The sequence below is a fragment of the Mus caroli genome, chromosome 5 (assembly GCF_900094665.2).
Source record: "Mus caroli chromosome 5, CAROLI_EIJ_v1.1, whole genome shotgun sequence".
NCBI lineage: Eukaryota > Metazoa > Chordata > Mammalia > Rodentia > Muridae > Mus > Mus caroli.
Genome location: NC_034574.1, coordinates 58,187,277 through 58,206,706, shown reverse-complemented (window position 1 = coordinate 58,206,706; position 19,430 = coordinate 58,187,277). Strand labels below are relative to the sequence as shown.

The 19,430-nt window shown below is 44.1% G+C and overlaps 1 pseudogene; it reads left to right on the top strand.

Annotated features, from left to right (window-relative positions):
• Nucleotides 1-10,833: 10,833 nt before the first annotated feature.
• LOC110294858 lies at nt 10,834-13,348 on the top strand (annotated as a pseudogene).
• Nucleotides 13,349-19,430: the final 6,082 nt, after the last annotated feature.

Here is a 19,430-nt window from a genome sequence, read left to right as displayed (position 1 = left end):
CACTTATCAGCGAGTAGATATCATGTGTGTTCCATTGTGATTGGGTTGCCTCACTCAGGATTATATAATCCATTTGCCAACAAATTTCATAAATTCATTTTTAATAGCTGAGTAGTACTCCATTGTGTAAATGTACCACATTTTCTGTATCCATTCCTCTGTTGAGGGACATCTGGGTTCTTCCCAGATTCTGGCTATTATAAATAAGGCTGCTATGAACATAGTGGAGCATGTGTCCTTATTACATGTGGGAGCATCTTCTGGGTATATGCCCAGGAGAGGTATTGCTGGATCCTCCGGTAGTACTATGTCCAATTTTCTGAGGAACTGCCAAATTGATTTCCAGAGTGGTTGTACCAGATTGCAATCCCACCAGCAATGGAGGAGTGTTCCTCTTTCTCCACATCCTCACCTGCATCTGCTGTCACCTGAGCTTTTGATCTTAGCCATTCCGACTGGAGTGAGGTGGAATCTCAGGGTTGTTTTGATTTGCATTTCCCTGATGACTACAGATTTTGAACATTTCTTAAGGTGCTTTTCAGCCATTTGATATTCCTTGGTTGAGAATTCTTTGTTTAACTCTGTACCCCATTTTTAATAGGGTTATTTGGTTCTCTGGAGTCTAACTTGAGTTCTTTGTATATACTGGGCATTAGCCCTCTATTGGATTTAGGATTGGTAAAGATCTTTTCCCAATCTGTTGGTTGCCTTTCTGTCCTATTGACCATGTCCTTTGCCTTACAGAAGCTTTGCAATTTTATGAGGTCCCATTTGTCAATTCTTGATCTTAGAGCATAGGCTATTGGTGTTCTGTTCAGGAATATTTCCCCTGTGCCCATGTGTTTGAGGCTCTTCCCTACTTTCTTTTCTATGAGTTTCAGTGTATCTGATTTTATGTGGAGGTCCTTGATCCACTTGGACTTGAGCTTTGTACAAGGAGATAAGAATAAATCGATTTGCATTCTTCTACATGCTAACCGCCAGTACTCCATTGTAGCATTTGTTGAAACTGCTATCTTTTTTTCCACTGGATGGTTTTCACTCCTTTGTCAAAGATCAAGTGACCATAAGTGTGTGGGTCCATTTATGGGTCTTCAATTCTATTCTCATCAATGGACAGACCATGGAAACAGAAACTAAACAGAGAAACAGTGAAACTAACAGAAGTTTTGAAACAAATGGATTTAACAGATATCTATAGAACATTTTAGCCTAAAACAAAAGGATATACCTTCTTCCCAGTACCTCATGGTAACTTCTCCAACATTGACCATGTAATCAGTCACAAAATAGGCCTCAACAGATACAAAAATATTGATATAATTTCATGTATCCTATCAGATCACCACAGACTAAGGCTGATTTTCAATAACAACATAAACAATAGAAAGTCCACATACACATGGAAGCTGAACAACATTCTACTCAATGATAACTTGGTCAAGGAAGAAATAAAGAAAGAAATTAAAGGCTTTTTAGAGTTTAATGAAAATGAAGCCACAACATACTCAAAATTGTGGGACACATTGAAAGCAGTCCTAAGAGGAAAACTCATAGCTCTAAGTGCCTCCAAAAAGAAACTGGAGAAAGTATACACTAGCAGCTTGACAGCATACCTAAAAGCTCTAGAACAAAAGGAAGCAAATTCACCCAAGAGGAGTAGACTGCAGGAAACAATCAAACTCAGGGCTGAAATCAACCACGTGGAAACAAAAAGAACTATACAAAGAATCAACCAAACCAGGAGCTGGTTCTTTGAGAAAATCAACAAAATAGATAAACCCTTAGCCAAACTAACTAGAGGGCACAGGGACAGTACCCAAGGAGCCAAAGTGAACTGCAACCCTATAGGTGGAACAACAATATGAACTAACCAGTACCCCAGAGCTCTTGTCTCTAGCTGCATATGTATCAAAAGATGGCCTAGTCGGCCATCACTGGAAAGAGAGGCCCATTGGACTTGCAAACTTTATATGCCCCAGTACAGGGGAATGCCAGGGCCAAAAAGGGGGAGTGGGTAGGTAGGGGAGTGGGGAGGTGGGTATGGGGGACTTTTGGGATAGCATTGGAAATGTAAATGAGGAAAATACCTAATAAAAAAATTTAAAAAAAACAGAAATGAATAACAACAGAATCTGAGGAAATCAAAAAAATCATCAGACCCTACTACAAAAGGCTGTACTCAACAAAACTGAAAAAAAAAAAAAACCTGAATGAAATGGACAAATTTCTAGACAGATACCATGTGCCAAAGTTAAATTTGACAAAATCCAACACCCCTGTTCATGATAAAAGTCTTGAAAAGATCAGGAATTCAAGGCCCTAAACATAATAAAAGCAATATACAGCAAACCAGTAGCCAACATCAAACTAAATGGAGAAAATCCACCTTTCTGATGTTCTACGTATAATTGTTTTGCATATAGGTGGGGTGGTTGTTCTTCGCATGTGTTGATTTTACAGGTCAGCAATCCTGGTCTGGAGAAATGCTCAGAATGTAATGAAAAGAGAGAAGCAAGATGGAGAACAAATATAATACAAGCTGAATTTTGTTGTCCAACAAGCTAGTTTTAGGTCAGTTTGACACATGCTGTAGTCATCTGAGAGGAAAGAATCTGGGCTAAGAAGTGCCTCCTTAAGACTGGACTATAAATCGCAGGATTAATTAGCCTTTTCTTAATTACTTGATTGATTGATGGAGTGTGGGTAGCCCAATTGTGGGTGGGGTCCTGGGTTCTATAAGAAAGCAAACCTAGCAAGCAATGGGGAGCAATCTAGTAAGCAGCATTCCTCCATGGCCTCTGCATCAGCTCCTGCCTCCAGCTTCCCTGCGCTGCTTGAATTTCTGCCTCGACTTCCCTCACCAGACTATTGATACAGTGTCTGTGAGCTAAATACCTTCCTGCTCAATGACTTTTGGTTTTGGTGTTTCATCACAGCAATGGGGAAGTAAGATAGTATTTATACCCACACCCATGAGAAATAATAAAACATCAGCAGTAGTTTGTAACTTCCACAGTTGATATTCACTGGGATCCTCATCGACACATATAGTTTTTGTCTTATTAAATATTTTCCTTGTGTGTTCTAAATGTTCTGAAATGAACATAAGGAGAACTTTTTGCTTAAAAATTGTAGAAAAATTAAAAAAAAACACTTTTAAAGAAAACTAGACCTGAATATGTGTGCTTATCTTCTCTTCACTGTCAAAAGAAAGGAAGCTGCCATTTTCCATCTGCTGCTGTGAGTTGAGTCATTCTGGTTTCCCTTAACTTCATTTGATCTTCCTCTCTTCTGAGAAGATAACTTTCTGTTTAGTCTGAATACATCCTACACCGGGCACGGCCTAACTGGTTCTCTAGATGCTTTGCCAACCATTCTCTCTCCCTTTTCAAAAGTTTAGGCTCAGGACAGTGTCTCATTCTGTAGCCCAGGCTAGTCTTAAACTCCAGGAAATCCTTCTGTCTCCGCCTCCTAAGAATTAGAACTACCATCAGGAGCAACCACATCTGTTCTTTCTTTGGGAATCCTTCATCTAGGGCCGCTCATCTTTGTCTTGGTGCTAACCTATAAGAGACTGAATGGATGCTCAACCTCTGGGCAAAGGGGAAGCCAGGCTACCCCTGGTCTATGGAGTTGGTTCCCCCCTTCCCTGTAACTGAGCTATTTCCTGAGGCAGAGCAGGACCAGGCACTAATGACATGTAGGCCCACTTGCTTGTGGGACCTTCACCAACACAGGCTGACATAATTCCATTTTATCATATTGTCACTCTAGGGATGGGCAGCAGAATGGCTGCTTTTTATGCAGGGACAATGAGAGCGGATGGTGACTTGGTAATATGTTGAGACCTGTGAAATACTCATTTTCCTTGGCTATTAATCGCACTTCTGGGAATCTATCCCAGAGAAATAAGTTGAGACATGGACTTCTTCACAAGTTTGTTAAACACTCCAGCTTTCCAGTGAGAGGCAAATATATTGTGTCCATTTAAGGACACACTGTGCAGCCTTGAAAATGTTAGAGTTTACAGGCTGGTGGGAAGGCTAGGTGGGTTAAGGTGCTCGCTGCCAAACTTGAGGACTTCAGTTCAGTCCCTGGGAGTCACATAGTATAAAGTAAGAAGTGACTCCCACAAGTTGCCCCCTGACCTCCAAATGCATGCCATGGCACAGGTGTGTGTATGCACAAAATGCATAAATATGATTAAGATGTTAGGGGTTGAGATGGAAAGTTTTGCCTTAGGTGTTTTTACCATAATTTTTTAAGCATAGAGGAGGCATTCAATTAGCAGGGCAGAATGATTATATGGCTATGACATTAAGTTCAACGTACAGAACTGCAAGAACACCTTGGTTTCAGTTTCAAGATACACACAGAGAAAGGACCGGCTGAGATATGCAAAAGCGTTATTGCAGCTTTCATCGCCTACAGTACAGTGTTGGCTTTGTTTCTACACATTTCTGTATATGGAAAGTTTCCAATCAGCAAACAAATAAAATGGGGTGGAGAGGGAGGATATAAATCTGGACACCATAAAACACTCTCGGGGTTCCTTTTTTCTTGTCTATAAAGTCTATAGAACCTGGAGTTTTCTTGTTAAAATGGACTCCAAAAAAAAAAAAAAAGACAAAAAAAAAAAAGGTAAAGGGTTTGAGTGTCCTAACGCAGAGTTTTTACTGTGCATAAGCATAAAAAGAAAGGCTATCTAGGGCACACCCATGATGCGTACACAATAGAATGGTCAGGGAGTAGAGAGTTGAGTACTTACTGTTTCTGGTTTTAAGGTCACTTATTCGGCTACCAAGTATCTGAACTCAATTTTTAGTGTTGGTTTCTTTTAACTGTCTCACAAAGTCCTTCATGGTTAAAAACTGGCTCTCATAAGTGAATATAAACTGGAAGTGTCAGAAAAGCTCTTAGTAAGCATGATTCAGTGTCTACTGGGGTTTTTTCCACCTTCAGCAAAGACAATGGCATGTTGCTTCCATGCAAACCAGGGAATCTTGGGGGAATATCCTTGAGCTGAAGTGTCTGGCAAGATGTTTATCACATGCCTGACATCTCTAATTCAGCCACAGATCCATAGTAACTCCCAACTACAGTCACAAAGATAGCTATAGTAGGTGTTGGTATAGCTAAGTGGCATGGACATGTGTATGATCTCAGGTGTTACTAAATGCTATGCACAGACACGCCAACTTTGCACATGACCTTGGCTTCCATCCCCAGCATTACAAATAAGAATCAACTGCCGGTGCTGGGCAGCCAGATGTGGAGCTCAGCCCTGAAACTCTGCAGCTCAGGAAACTGAAGCAGAGGGTTGTAAGTCTGAGAAAACCCAGTGCTACGTGCAAGACCCTATGCCAAAAAGGGAATAAAAGAAAAGGATTGGGGAGATGACTTCTTGGGCAAAGCGCTTGTTGCACAGGTGTGAGGACCTGAGTTTGGGTCCTCAACACCTTTGTAAAAGCTGGGTACCTGGCAGCCCAGTGCTGGGTGTCAGGAGACAAACAGATCACCAGAGGTCCCTGATCAGCAACAGGTTCAGTGATTCAGGAAGTCACCTGGTGACTCCGGCCTTCTTGCTCATTCACACTGGTGTGCACGCCCACAAACACACCATACCCACACAAACTCTCCAAAACCAAAACAAAACGGGAAAGTATGCATTTAGTGAGAAATAAAGACGTACAGACTTTCTCTTTTTCCTTTCTACCTTTTGTCAATCCCTTATTCACTGAGTGTGTATAAAATTTTATTTTATTTCATATTTATGAGTGTTTGCCTGCCCTTGGAAGATTTGTCTCTAACCCCTTCATCTGATACCTTTTCTCCCATTTTTTCCCCTCCCTTCCTCTGCCCTCCTCTCCCCCTCCTCCCTCCCCACCTCCTCCCTCCCCCTCTCCCCCCCACTCCCGGCTTCACGGGGGACTTTGCATCATAATTTGCTCCATGCCATGATATTCTGCTACACCAAAGGCCCCAGGTGACAGAATGACGCAGCCATGTATGGACACCTCCATAAGCCAGAATGAAGTTCTTCTAGTGTAAGCTAATTTTCCTCAGTGAGCCTGTCATCATGACTGGATGCTCACTAACACTTGTTTTAAGGACTCACTTCAATAGAGACCTGGATGACAACGGTCAGAATTACTCTCTTTCTATCATTTTGCCATTCCACCGAATTCCAGGGGCAGAGTAACTGACCTGGGCCTGGAAGTAAGGCACTGCCAAAGTGCTCCAAGACGCTGGTGGAGGTCTGTACAGCGGTTCTGCTAAGCAAATAAGTAAGTAAACACAAAACACCAGGTGATCCAACAACTCTACGTGAAGGGATGTATGTGTTTGGTCTCCCTTTTCATAGCATCCATTTTCACAAGAGTCCTAAGGCAACACAGATGCCTGATGATAAGATGTGGCCTGTGCTGCATTAAGTGAATATTATTCAGCCTTAAAAAGGGGGGGGGGTGTATTCTGAGGCATGCTGGAACATAGAAAAAACAAAACAAAACAAAACAAAAAAAACAAAACCAAGACAGATACCAAGTAAAATAAACCTATAAGGCAGGGGGTGGGGGGAGAGAACAAACATTGTCTGACTCCATTTACAAATGGTACCTAAAACCATCATACTCCAAGACAGAATATAGAACAGCCAGATACCGGAGGATGCACAGGGCGAGGTGGAGAGCTAGTGTTGATGGGTTTGTGACGATGGACAAGGAAAAGGTTCTGGAATTGACAGTGGAGAGAGCTGAACAACCACGTGGATGGCCTTAACACCACAGAATCATAGTCTCCCAAAGGCAAGCTTAATGTGTACTTTACAATTAAAAAAAAAAAAAGTGCTCTTCCCTGTTACCTGATGTAGCGTGTATTGCCACCAGCACTCAGCAGAGAGGGAAAGGTTGAAAGAAAATAAAACTTGAGACCTGTGATTCATGTAATTTATGTCAAATAGCCCAAAGACTTGTTTGTGAGCTTTGAAACATGGGGCTGAGAACATAGCAGAACAGGCCAGGACATGCCCGGGCAGGCCCGTCATTAAGACATTCCTAAGGCTGCTTAGCCATAAAGATAAAGAGAATGACATGCCTCCCTATCTCCCGCCCTTCTGACCTAAGTTAAATGTTATCTGCACGTACAGTCTGCTGATGTTTAAATGAATCAATCATGTGAAACTGCGCCAATTCCTCCCCCAGTCCCAGCCCCTTTTCTATAAAAACTTGCAAGCCTCGTGGTCGAATCCACTGTCTCCTGTGTGAGATATTTTGACCGGGAGCTCCACCATTAAACTACGTCGTGTTTTTACATCAAGACGGTCTGTTCTGTTCGTGATTCTTGGGTGCACGCTGAATTGGGAATTGAGTGGGGGTTTCCCCACTAGGTTCTTTTAAGGTCTAAATCTAACAGGAAACGCTGAGTCAAACTGTTCCCAAAGCCACTTCTGACCTTGTCAAGAAATCATCCACGTACTTGCATGAGATTTGGAGACTTCAAGCAGGGCTAAGAACAACTGAGACACGCATGAAAAAGACATAGGGGTTGCTCTAATCTTTCCAAAAGAGCCACTACAGAGGAGAGCATGCAGACCTAGGTTTTCAGAGATGAATGATTAATGAGCATGGAGCTATTGGCCTGAGCCAATCTTTCAAGAGCTTCAGGGTTTGGAGGGGTTTTTGTTTTTGTTTTTTATTTTGTTTTTTTTTTTTTTTGTTTTGTTTTGTTTTTGTTTTTTTTAATTCATTCATTCATTCATTTATGCATTTATTCATTCATTTATTTCATTGCAGATTGCACCTGGCCAGCTTGTCTACCCACTCTAGATGATCCTAGGAATCATGGTGAGTTTCTTTGGGTTTTATTTCTCAGTGGTACATGCTAGCAACCTAAGATCCATTACTGTTCTGCATCTCCTGTGTCTAAAGAGTGGGACAGGTCAGGTGGGTCTTCTGTACTATAGTACTTGTTCCAAGGGACACTCCAGAAGTCCGAAGTGGCCCAAGATGCCTGAGGGTTTGCCGTAGTATTTGGGTTACATCCAGGAATTTGGGGCTACCTTGGCTGGGCTTGTAAAGTAATTACGATTTACATGCAGGCAAAGTCTCTCTGATGTGTGACAGCAGAGAATCCCATGATGGCAGCATATTGAAACTCAGAAAGACACTGGGGTGAGAGGGAGGAGCCTTGGCCAGGTGAGTGGAGCCCGCCTTGGTCAGCACAGCAAGACGATTGTAAACCCCCACCCAGCCTGAAGCAGGCTGAGCCAGACCTTGACCTTGCTGCCACTAAGGAGATTACCTAGGGTGGAGCCTTACTCCCTAGATCACTCTATTGTTCAGCCACTGCTGCTCTTCTCCTTCAAGACACTGCTACCTGCTGGGAGGCCACTGAGCTATTCCCGAGACTACACCCTATCCTGCACATTGGTCGTCACCTGCAGCTGGGCTCCAAGAATGAATTGGCGGGAATGGGCCTCCCCCCACCCCACCCTCTTTATAAGCACATTTGCCATTAAACATTTGAGCTTTGATCAGGAATCTTGACTTAGCTCCATTTTTCTCTCGAACGCCTAGTTCCCTTCTCTTTTCAGCCCCAGCTTGCCTCCCAGGTGAAACCCGGTCCATGTGAGCCTCGGGTCGGCTTCCAACAGCCGATGCTTTAGAGATTGAGAGTGCTTTGGGTTGGGGTTTGACTGCTACCCAGAAGGGGCCAAACAGATATGGATTCAAACCCCTACTCCACTACTTTCTAGGCTGCCCTGGGAACGTAACTTAATCTCTGAGTTTTAGCTCCTAGATCTGAAAAATAAGAGTAATTAATAGTGGACACCATTTTGTCAGGGTTGTTGAGAAGACTAAGATGTTGTATGGAGAGCACAGGGCACCATGTCAGACGCATAGAAACACTAGAAAATGGTCTTTCGTACTCTTATATTGCAAGATCATTCGCTCTTTGGTGGGTTTTTAAGCCTTTCTCCATTTACTGGAATTATTAAAGGGGAAATGACTCAGGATGAGGTCTTTCTGGCAAACTATCAACTGCTGCTGAGCAGTGTCTTTGGGTTTGGACTTTTCCATCATAGCTGTCAATGGAGAACTTTCTCTGCTTTTCAACTGTTTGCAACATAGTATCAATAGCCTCAAAGCAGTAACAATACATACTACCTACTTACTGATACATCTTTCATGAAGCCTTATGTTGAGAGGAGTGTCAGAGTTCAGTGGTCCAGTGTGTGCTTAGCACATCTGTGGTCCTGATTTAATCCTCCATTGGACAACAGCAATAATATAATGTTTATGCCTTACTCTTAAAATGTTTGAATGAGATGCCACCACGCATACGCATTGCCTGAGAGACAAGAACCTTTTACGTCTTAAATTAAGAGAAGTTCAGCGGGAGTTGCTTCATCTCTCGCTGTAGCTCATCGGGTTGTGGTACTGAGCAGGAGGAACCATCCAACGAGAGATGGAAGCTGGCATCCCAGCCCAAGGGATGGCAAACAAAGCAGCAGGGCGGGAGGTGCTGTGGGTTTTTTGTTTTAAAGCCATGGCTCTCAGATCTAGAAGCTTAAAGTAAGTTCTGGGAGAGGAAAGCATTCAAGTGGCCTCTTTCCACCCAGTGTTCTTGCCAAACCAAACCGAGCCTGAGGGCTTTGAGGAAACCAGGGTACCAACTCTGTCTTTGTGAAAAGTCTGGACGCTTACTTAATGTAGATTTTACATTCATTTCGACTTAAACATTACTCCTCTTGATGACTGAGTTATTTCTCAAACCCTTAAAATTGGTGCACCATGTACCTCAGCTCACTCTTGTCTATGATAATCTATAAGAGAAAAAAAAAACTTGAGAAGCGATACTGAATGCATGGGAATTATTGTTCAGATAGAAGTGGCACAATCAATCTTTTCTTAATTTATTTCTCTTTTCCATTTATTTATTATGTCTGTGTTTTGTGTCATAGTACACATGTGGAGGTGAAAGTAGAGTCTCTGGGGTTCGAACTCCGGTCTTCAGGCTAGGATGCACATGGCTTTACTTGATAAACCATCTTGCTAAGCCCAAGAGATCTTCCAATACTTAATATGTAGTCTTAAGGAAATGGAAAGAAAGTGAAACTTCATAGTTTCACATTAGATATCGTCACAGACACAACCATTTGAGCAGTAGTTACTCCTCTGGGCAAATTAAGAACTGGCATTCTGGGATTATTTTGAAATAGATGCAGAAAAGTTACCCTTACATATATAATGGTTTGAAAGTCTGCCAGGAACTAAACTGACTTTTTAAGATAATTAAAGATATTAAAGTACTCATTAGCATGCCATAATACTTTACTGTATATAGTACCCTGAAGGCATCTTAGATCATTGACAGTCATGTGTTTAAGAAATGGAGACTTCACCAGAATTAATTTTCCCTCCAAGACATTTGAGAGGTCTTACCAGGAACAAAGGCATATAGAATATAAGAATTATATCGTCAATAGGAGTAACTAAATTTTGTATACAATGTAGGAATTATCCAACTAAAAGACTACCTGCACTTCACAGCTGTACAGAAGATCCACGACTTCCTTCCATCAGATCTCCTCCCCTCCTCTTTTCTCTTTTTTCTCCCTTCCTTTGTGTGAAGCAGAAGGGACCCTCATGAGGAGCTCAGTCAGCCAGCCCGTTCATCATCTTGTCTTCTTACTACACAACTGTGAAGAGAAACTGTTGTACCAGAGCTCTCCTCAGCCTGTGGTGAATCATTACAGAAATGTGAACTAAAACAACAGAGAGCTCTTATTTTTAAACTACTCTGCAAGGTAGACTCTTTGGAAACACAATGAGACACAGTAGCAGCATCCATACACTTTATAACATCCTGATATCAACAGAAGCCTGGGCTCCAAGGCCGACAGGTGAAAGGGGACTGATCTCCAACTTCTCCAACATGGCTTTAAGGAAGGTTCCCTGAGATGTGACTCCAGCCACAACCACACTGGATTTATCCTACAACCTCCTCTATCAATTGTAGAGCTCAGATTCGCACTCTTTCTCCAAACTGCGTTTTCTGACCCTGTGCCACAAGATCCAACAGCTGGACACCAGAGACAAGATCCAAGAGCTGGACACCAGGATCTTTGACCTTAACAAGGAGTTAAGCTATTTAGACTTGTCTTACAATAGACTAAAGTCCATCACTTTGTCTTCCATGGCAGATCTCAGACATTTAGATCTTTCTTTTAATGACTTTGATACTCTGCCTGCCTGTGAAAAGTTAGGCAACATTGCCATATTTGGAAACCCTAGGTTTGAGCGGGGCAAAAATACAAAGCTCAGATCTCCAGAAAATTGCTCGTGTGCATCTCAGCACTGTGCTGTGAGGGCTGAGTACTCTGTCTCTCTATGAAAAACAGACTGCCCATCCTAAACACGACAGCGCTTCATGTCATTTTACCAATGCACACAAATTTCTGGGTGCTTTTGTGTGATGGAATGAAGACTTCAAAAATAGTAGAAATGTCAAATATAGGTGGCAAGAGACATTTTCTAAATTATGAGACTAAGTTATGAGAACTCTTTCTGTGGAGAACACCAAGGTATGCACTCTGAGACTCCATAAAGTTGACTTGCTCTGGGACGACCTTCTCCACATTTTCCAGTTTGTGTGGCGGACATCAGTGGAATGCTTCCAGATTCAGGACCTGACTTTTGGAGGGATGGTTAATCGGGACCTGTTCATTTGACTTCTCAAATACTGTATTGAAGGCTATAATCTTCATTCATTTCAGGACCTTCTTTATTCCCCAGGATAGAATCTACTTGTTTTTCACCCAAATGGACTTAGAAAACCTGACGATATCGGGTGCACAAATGCCACATCTGTTCTTCCCTAGTCACCCCCAAAGTTTCCAGCATTTAAATTTTGCCAATAACATTTTTTGTTTGGTTGGTTTTTTTTGTTTGTTTGTTTTTTGTTTTTGTTTTTCAAGACAGGATTTCTCTGTATAGCCCTGGCTGTCCTGGAACTCACTCTGTAGACCAGGCTGCCCTCGAACTCAGAAATCCACCTGCCTCTGCCTCCCAAATGCTGGGATTAAAGGCATGTGCCACCACTGCCCGGCCCGCCAATAACATCTTAACAGACGACCTGTTTTGAAACCCTATCTAGCTGCCTTATTTGAAAACTCTCATTTTGAGGGTCAACAAACTGAAGACTCTGTCCTGCTTTGCCTTACGGGGAGAAACTTTGACCCTGACAGGAGCAGTGCTGAAAATATAATAAGCTGCACTGAAGAAAGCTATAAGTCCATCTTCGTGCTGTCTCCCAACTTTGTTCAGAATAGGTGTTGCCTTGCCACCCAGAGTCCCCTTGTCCCTTCCCTGGAGAGCTTGGCAGAACCCAGAGAAGTCACGGTGGGGTGGGACAGAGGAGGAGCTGGGAACTAATACACTGTGGCTTTGACTTTTGGGGAAGTGAAACAGACGTTGTAGGAGATGCTGCAAACCTTGAGTGAAATTGTCCACACAAGACAACTCCCTTCCAAGATGAACCGTTTAGCTTTACACTCACCAGGATTCAGCTATTTCATGGCAGTATCCCCAGTTTGGTAACAGTTTTCAAGACACATATGGCTTGCAAATTTTATTATTACTGTGTATCTGTGCATGATAGAGGAGGTGTGGCACGCACTGTGGTGTATGTGTAGAGGCTGAAAGACAACGGTATGGAGTTGATTCTCTCTTACCTTTGTGTGCTTGAATGGAATTCAGGCTGTGAGGCAAATCGGGCAAATGCTTTCCTCACTGAGCCATCTCCCTGACCCCACAGGTTTTTATTATAATTAAAACAACAACAACAACAACAACAATGCATCAGGCTTAGCTCTCAGCCCCTTCTTATCTCTGCAGCTGGGCAGATTACACAATTAGAAAGTCCTTCCTCAGAACTTGAGATGCCATCCTGATTCCTACAAAGCCTGGCAGTGACCGTCACGGCTTACGGCCAGACAAGAGGGACAGTGTAGGATCTGAGTGCTACTAACCCCTAGATACACATAGTCTCCAGCCTCAGGGAAGTTCCATGCCGTACTTTTGCTCAAAGAATGTCACATTCCAGCACCTGTCCGCTCTGCTGGACCATGGAGTAAAGGCGAAGTGGGTGTGCAAACCTTGTGCCATTTTGGAAGCTAGCTGGACCACTCTGATCACATCAGGATGCGCCAGACCTTGTGAACCGTAGGCTCCTTTCTACCCGCCTCTCATTCATCAAAAATGTGGTAAGGACTCCAGCTGTGATGGAACTGTCATCCTCAGAATCCAAGCAGATGCTGAGCGGGGAGCGGCTCTACATCTAACCTATGTCAAATGTCGCCTGAGCTTCCTTTACTCTACTACAGTGGAACACCCAAAAAAAGGAGCAGACAGGGCATTGAGAATGAGTGAGAAATCAGATTATCAGGTATAATTTTCCATTTCAAATGAAGAAAAGGAGACTTTAAATTTTGGCCTTAAGCACCTGTGCTAAGGCTTCTTCGCCCTGGCCCTTACCTCTTCTACTCAATTCCTATTCTGTCCAGCCTTGCATGGTAATTTTAAAGGTGAGAGCCCTGCATCGGTCCCTTGGAATATCCTGCCTATAACCACTCATTTGCAATTTGGACTCTCTATAGAGAACTTCCCACTGTCAAAGTATCCTGTATTCATTGTCTGAGGCCCACTGCCCAAAACACACTCTCATTCTATCAGTTACATGCTATGGAGTCTGACATTCATATCAACCAAAGGATGGTCCATCATCCAGAACATGTTGTCATGTGAAGGATGGAGGATGAAGGGCATCCAGGATCCTCTTGGTGATTTGCTGGGAAACGGAATCACTGGTACGCTGCTGGGCTACTTCTATGCTCTCAGAGTTGTTTCCACCTGCTCTGCTGTGCCCCTTGACCTGTAGCATCAATTCCCTTTGGGCTGCTTGAGGGACTCCCACTCTAACGGTGCATCTTGAAGTCCCCTACCCAGGCTACTAAGGGTTTGGATGTCACTTACACTTGAATATCAATTCCATTTCTTTATTTCGTTGTCATGGAGACAGGCTCTCACTATGCCGCTCTGACTCACTTAGTACTCGCTATATGGAACAGACTAGCCTTGAACTCACGAAGATCTGGCTGCCACTGCCACCCAAGTGCTGAAATCAAAGCCATTTACCACCACATTTGCCTGGACCACGAATTTAACAGCTAACTGCTGAGGTGCACCCCACCCCCATCACAAGGCTCTGTGATGCTACTGGAGGATAATGGACTCCAGTTGTCTGGTGACAAAGAAACGGCCCAAGATGGGGTCATCTAGGTCTGAGTCAGGGAAGTGGAGCAAGCGCTCTCGACCCGCCCGCAGTTCGACTGCAGCCTTGAGTCCTCCAACCCAAAGCGCCATCTTCAGAGGGCACCTTGATGCTCCAGCTGCCTCGGGTCTAACAGTAAATGAGTGTAGGTTCTAAAAATTAAGTAAAGTGTATGAATGGAAATAATATCATTTATATCACGATATCACTAATACCAGGGCACTAAACCCATTCACGTATTCCCGAAACAGCTCATCATGACCCGTGATCTCCAGCTACATTCCCCGTGGAGACATCCCAGCTGAGCTAGCTGGGGATGGCTCGCTCACCTACCGGACTTCTGTCTCCCCACAGCTTTTGCCATCCGACAAATTCCGCTGTGGATCTTCTGTTTATCCCACCCCGCTCCCTGGCGTCAGCTGCTAGAATCCAGACAGTTTCAGAGGGACATCTTTGGATTCCCTCATGGGTGTCATCCAGCTGAGTCAGAAACAGGATCTCGCATACAGCTGCCCCACAAGTAGTCCCTGAAGGAAACCATTCGTCAATGGGCATTGCTGACTCTTTGCTTTCTGGAACTCCAGTAGAGCCTCTGTTGCTGAGGCTGCCCCACTGTGGGGTGCGCCTTTGTGATATTCAAAGGATGCAGAATCTACCCATGGGACATTCTTCCCCTTCAGGAAGTACACTTTTGCTGACACTTTATGAGTTATGCCTTGACTGCCCCGTTATTCCCCTGTTCTACCCCAAGTCTTCAACCTACACACATCCCACAACTTCCTCCTGGGGTATGCCTGATTTCAGGGGTTTGCCCTAGAACTAACTATTTTAGAGTGCTGATTATATAAAACACCACATGACTCCCCAGTTTAACACCCTCCACCCCGTTCTCACTGCTGTACCAGCCAGCAAAGCCTCTGCCACAGGACCACTTGAATTCCCTGGAACATGGTACTACCAGGACTCACTATGTTCTTCAAGCAGGGGGCTCTTGCCCCCAACACAGACCCATATGCATCTTCATCTTCCTCCCTTAAAGGTGGCTTTCAGGGTTAACCAGCTCCCCGCTGTAGCTCCTGCACTCCTCCAGGGGTCTTCTCAGAGGCTGATGTCCAATCTCCATTAAAGGTTGGCAGCCTGACAATAGGCTGTTCTTGCTGGCTGATGTGGTGTGGGATCACCTGAAGCTGATAACAAGAAGGATATATATATATATATGTATATATATATATACATATATATATATATACATATATATAATTTTGATTTCTTGGTTTTTCGAGACCGGGTTTCTCTGTGTAGCCCTGGCTGCCCTGAAACTCACTTTATAGACCAGACTGGTCTGAACTCAGAAACCCTCCTGCCTCTGCCTCCCAAGTGCTGGGATTAAAGGCGTGAGCCACCACGTCCGGCTATTTTTTTTTTTTAAGGATATTGATGTATAACTTTGTGGTGGCTCTCAGTGAATGCAAGATGGCTTCGGGGAGTTGGAGAGATGGCTCAGCGGTTAAGAACACTGGCTGCTTCTTCCAGAGAACCTGGTTCAATTCCCAGCCACCGCATGGAGGTTCACAACCATGTGTGATTCCAGTTCCAGGAGATCTGAGAACCTCTTCCAGCCTCTCTGATCACCAGGTATGTGCATAATGCCCACCCAGAACACCTATACACATAAAATAAAACAAGCAAAAAGAGAAAATTTAAAAAAAAAATAAAAAGATGGCTTCAGGACTCTGAACCTCCAACACGTCACCAGTGAGCCTTGGGTCAAGCTACCAGTGTGCGCTGGAGTCCGTCTGTAGTCGATTGTATTACTATCTCCTGCCTTCAACACTTAAGGATGGCATCTTGGTACAGCCTGTTTTCTGCTGTGTCCCCCACTCTCAGAGACCCACAGCATTGGCCACCATGCTGCAGGTAATTTTCCAACGGTGACTTTTAAGGCCGAGCTACAGCCAAGCTGCCTGTCACTGCACTCTTGCGGTCCACTGATTGAGTTATGTATGCCCTTACCGCTGACCTTAAACTGTGCCAGATAAAGAAAGACCATTTCTCTTAGGAGGCAGACCGTGCTGTCTCTGTGCGGGACCTCTTGTCTTGCCCTCCTGTTGTTTCTAGAGTATGGAAAGCAGAGACTTTGTTCTAGAAACGCAGCGATATCCTGATCGAGAGGCTGAGAGAGCACGTGGTTCCAGGGTGGCTTCCTCTGTCCAGTTCTCAGTGAATAAGCTGAACGGTATCAGAAAGCAAATATCTACGCGTACCTTCCTGCTTCTCTGGAAAAGACATTCTCAAAGAAGTACAATAGTAGCAACCACTGGGGGACTGTTGGATGCCAGTGTGGCCGCTTGATGCAGTGCTGTTCGTATCAATGCAGACAACAAGAAATCTGCAGAGGCAAGAAGATCCATTCTGCTTAGTGGATGCAGGTATGAAGAACATGTCCTGGTGACCCGTTATAGCCCCGTTCCTGTCTTCTAAGGAGAGAGCGCCTGACAGGGAAGTGTACATACAGACCATGCTTCCTGGGTAGAAACAGACAGAGACGGGGCCTGGAGTCTGCAGACAATGTTCACACGTCCTACAAGACGATAAGCAATCTGTAAGCGACTATTCTGTTTTTAATTGAGTGTTTTGTGCATATGCACATTTATATACAAGCACACGTGCACATGGATGCCAGAGGTTGACACTGGGTGTCTCCTCAACCTCTTCCCACCCTAGTTTTTGAGGCAGAGCCTCACACTGCACTTGCCAGCAAGCTCCAAGAAACCTCCTGCTTTGGCCCCACCAGCAATGAGATTGCAGGCTTGCACCTGTGCACCTGGCTTTTCCACAGACGCTGGGGAGCCAGGTCAGGCCCTTGTCCTGGCACAGCAACCATTTTATAGACTGAGGCCCACACAAGTAACTGTTCTTTTTTCTTCTTCATCTGTATATCATGGGATTCCTAGGGGAGCCCCTCATGGAGGTTCACTCAGATTAAAGCATGTTTTTAAATCAAACTGCTTTTACACGTGAGAAACTATATAACTAACACACACACACACACACACACACACACACACACACACACACGGCCCTGTACTTTCCCCAGGGGACATGCACACAGGGGCAGCCCCAAGAGGAGAATATTTGGTTTATGCAGCTTGACATCATTAGTGCTTCCTTTCCCCTCCCCCTTCCACCTCCCCAATGGCTATGACAAGGCACTGGCAGTGACCCAGTGGCATTCAGTGTGAAACTCATGGGCCAGTGAGTTGTCTCAGCGGGTGGAGTTGTCTGCCACCAAGCCTGACAACCTGAGTTTGATCCCAGAACCCACCTGGTAGAAAGAGATTCGACTCCTATAGGTTATCTTCTGTCCTCTACATAAATAAATACATGTGATTTTAAACATAAAAATACAATAATTACTCTGCCAGTTGGGACCAGTTGATCTTGGGACTGGCAAGCTCTTTTACCAAGGAATTTTATTCAATTCCTTGATAGCTTTCACTGAAACTTGAAAGGGGATGAAATGTCATTCTTGATTTAGTGTCACAGTGGGTTCAAGCTTATGAAGTTCTATTCTCTCCGTGGAGGTATTTAGCTGTGGCTGAGAACTTTCTAAACTTTAAAAAGGTATGGCATGTCTTTACCCTATAATCTAATGTTGAATTTATTTTTTTATTATTTTTCTTTATTTATTTTATTTCCTCTTCCCTTCTCCCTCTTTCTCAGGCCCTGCTCTCTCTGGGCCCGCTCTCTCCGGCCCATAGAGTTTTAAAAAATTTGTTTCTCATTACGAATGGTTGTGAGCCACCATGTAGTTGGTTGCTGGGATTTGAACTCATGACCTCCGGAAGAGCAGTCAGGGCTCTTAACCACTGAGCCATCTCACCAGCCCTAACGTTGAATTTATAATTAATGAATATATTGTCTGCAATTTTCATGCAATAAAATTCAGCCATCATATTTTGATGGGAATCTTATAATATGTTGAATAACAAAACAAAAATTTGTGAATACTGCACATGGGTGTGCTGGGGCCGGTCTGCCGAGAGATGCTCATGTACAGAGCTCACCTCACCATCCAGGGAGAACAGGAAGGGCATACCATATCCTTAGCTCCAGATGCCCTGCTTTTACCCAGTCTGGCCAACCCTGAAACCACTTTCCCACCCCCACCCCTTCACTTGTCAGCTCATGCATACAGTTAGAGAGAAGTCAAGACCACTCAAATAAAAGCCCAGGTTTTACTTCCCTACTGTGCACAGCGAGAACTGTCTGCTGTAGGCTTTATGCAAATTGGGGGGAAGAAGACAGAGGAGAACATTACCTCCAGTGTTAATTTAATCTAGGCCTCGAAGAAGTAGGAGCCGTGGCCTTTTGAGTAAGGAGCTGGACAAAGGTTAAACTAGACCGATAAATAGCCAAGAGCCAGCTATTCATATAACTTTGTTTTAAACTATGTTAAGGAAACAAAACGGGAAGAAATGATATGGGAGGTGGGGATGGAACCCAGGGGCTAGACTGTCTAGGATTTGAGAAGGGCTGTGTTTTATCGCCAGCAGCACATGACCAAGCACGGTGGCACACAACTATAATTCCAGGACTTAGGAGAGGAGAGTCAGGAGTATCAGAAGTTCAGGGCCATCCTCAGCTACACAGGAAGTTGAGGGAGGGGGAGGGGAGGGGGAGGGGAGGGGGAAGGGGAGGGGTAGAGGGAGAGGGAGAGAAAACCAAATCTAGAAAATAGAAACAGAGTCTGCCAGAGAAGAATAGCAGGAACCATTGATAACAACCCCCTTTCCCTCCTACACACTCCTGTGTCTGCCAAGAAGCAAGGGCCTGCCTGGAGTCAAAGGGCCCTAGTGGATAAGAAGTGGTTTCACTTCATGCGCTATTCCCTGTGAGCCCTTCTCACTTGGGAAAGCAGAAGTTCATGTATTAAAATAGAACGATTGGGCATGTAAGAATAACGCCATTAGCAAAGCGGCTCTTCCTGCTCTAACATTCAGTCATACAGTCTGTGGCTAGCTCTCCCCAGTATGGACTCTGCTGGCACCTCTAGCTTAGCTTTTGAGGAGAGAATTTAGGAGTGCTGGCTG